The sequence below is a fragment of the Hyaena hyaena genome, unplaced genomic scaffold (genome assembly GCF_003009895.1).
Source record: "Hyaena hyaena isolate Hyena2069 unplaced genomic scaffold, ASM300989v1 scaffold_221, whole genome shotgun sequence".
NCBI lineage: Eukaryota > Metazoa > Chordata > Mammalia > Carnivora > Hyaenidae > Hyaena > Hyaena hyaena.
In genome coordinates, this window is record NW_024080853.1 from 495106 (window position 1) to 497782 (window position 2677).

Consider the following 2677-nt stretch of genomic DNA (forward strand, 5'->3'; position numbering starts at 1 on the left):
AGGGGAGGGTCAGAGAGAGAGGGAGACACAGACTCTGAAACAGGCTCCGGGCTCCGAGCTGGCAGTCAGCACAGAGCCCGACGCGGGGCTCGAACCCACGAACCGCGAGATCATGACCTAAGCGAAAGTCAGACGTTTAACCGATTAAGCCACCCAGGCGCCGCTAGAGACCATTTTTTTAAAGGGTGGGTTTCTTTGCACATACTGCCAGGTTGGGCTTAGACTGCAGCAGAAGAAAGTGAGGGCAGACATTATGCGGGTGACATTGCTTCCGACGCTGCTAGGGGAGAGGGGAGATGGTGAACCAGACCGGTGAGGAGCCTGCTTGGCAATGGAGAATGAAGCTGGCGACCTCCAAAGTCTCTGCCACCTCCATATCTCTTTATTCTGTAGGGAACGCTGGTGCCCCTTCTGCTGTCTGGCCACCTGCCCAACTGCTAGTCACAGTCGATCCACTGAGCCTTCAGAGTAAGATGTGCTAAAGAAGGAAATATTGAATGACACTTGTTAAAGACAGTAGGACAGACTTTACTAAAGGAGGGGGGGGGCATGGCTATGGGTGTAGGGACGGCTGCAATGGAGACTTGCATTGAGGGGGTGGGGAAGCGATTGGGTGCAGCTCTGAATACAATATGGACAAGTAGGAATTTATAGGCAAGGGTCGGGGGTCAGCAGATGGAAAATTACTAAGAGGAAACATCGGGGGTAGGGAGAATTCTGGCTAAACCGACCTAACAGGATTCTTGCTGAAGACAGGCCAGGATGATCAGATGTCACCTGGGGGGTGGTGGAGAATGATCAGGTATCCAGGGTCCAGAGTTCTTGTTCAAACTGGATTTTACAATAAGCACACAGAAGAGCCTAGGAGACGTTTCAGGAGCCTGACTAAAGTTTGGTCAAGCAAAGAATTTCAATCAGAATCTTAATCTTAACAAGGAGCCACTGTTACTCTTTTTCTATCTCCGGCCCATACCTTCTCCTTCCTGAAATCTGGTCTTCATCTCTCTCTTTGCAGTCTCTATACCAATTTATATTCTTTATAAAAATCTGATTTTGTTTGGGACAACAATACACTCCATTAAAAATATATCTCCCCACCTTTCTTACCACGTGACACAGTTTGAGCCAATGAGATATGGACAGGGGTTGTGTGGTACTTCCTGGAAAGCTCCTTATAAGGGATGGAGATTTAACTGGTCCTTTGACCTTCTTCCTGTTTGTAATTTGGATTTGATGTTGGAGATGGGGCAGCCATCTTGTGACCATGAGGCAAGAAATGTATGCTAAGGAAGGCTGGGTAGAAGCATAAAAGGAACCTGGGTCCCTGTGGCATTTGGAGTCACATTCAGGCCCAGGACTACCTATCTTATGACTTCTCATTACATGAAAAAAATAACCATTCCCCACTGAAATTGTGGGATTTTTTTTGGGGGGGGGTATCTCTCACTGTGGGATACAATCCTAAAAGACAAAGACACAGACAAATAAAGGCTGGATTTTAACACAAGCAGACTGACTGCTTTAATCACACACTATGTAGGCCACATTTAGGTTTCTAGCCACTTCTAAAGTCTGCTCTTATAGAGAGGGAGACCTCTTTCCTGTCTGAGGCCTCCCTTCCAAGTTCAGCTTTCTGGTCTGAGGACCTACTTTTTTTTTTTTTCTAATAGTTTATTGTCAAATTAGTTTCCACATAACACTCAGTGCGCATCCCCACAAGTGCCCTCCTCCATGCCCATCCCCCCTCCCCCCCACATCCATCAGTCCTCAGTTTTTGTCATCATTCAAGAGTCTCTCATGGTTTGCTTCTCTCNCCTCAGTTTTTGTCATCATTCAAGAGTCTCTCATGGTTTGCTTCTCTCCCTTTCCCCCACCATTTCCCCCCTTCTTCTCCCCCTTGTTACTCCGTTGAGTTTGAGGACCCACTTTTGACAGCGAATTCACCTGGGGAATCTGGGGGATGAGCCCATCCTTGAGTCACATGGTGTTGCCTCACCTTGTGGCCTCTGTTGGATCCCTGCCAAGGACTAATGTCCACACTACAGATAGATGTTACAGAGGTCCAGGCACCGGGAAGAAGAGGCAGCAGCCTGGTTCATCCCAGCTTAAGAGGAAGTGGAGGCCAGAGGATGGTGGAGGGCTGTGGATGTTTTGAAAAGGAAAGGGAACAGGCTAAGCACTTGGGCCTGTGGTGAGGAAAAAAAGGGCTTTGGGTTGGTGGGGACTGTGAGGGGCCTGGGAACTTAACCAGCAGAACCCCTGTGGCTTTCTGGCAGTCTGCTTCTGAAAGTGTGTTTGGGACAGATAGCCTATACTCTCCAGGGTGGCCGTTCTACCTTGTCTCCCCAGCACCCTGCTCGACACCTGGTGCATGGTAGACTTCTAGTAAGTGCTTGCAGAATGGCTCAGCCTGACGGCTGGCCAGCACTGCCCGGGGGAGTAGTCCCAGCATCCGCCTACACCATCCGGGAGGCTGGTTTAATTGGGCAGCACATTCCGGAGGAGACACCCATCACTTCTCACCTCTGCCTGGATTCCAGGTTTGTCTCACCATCCCAGTTATGAGCAGTGAGGTTACTGCAGACATGAGCTCACTGGGCCTCTCCGGGTGGGCCAGGGCAGAGCGGGGCCATGCGGGGTCTCTGCCCTCCCAGCCTCCTCAGTTTCTGCCTGTGCG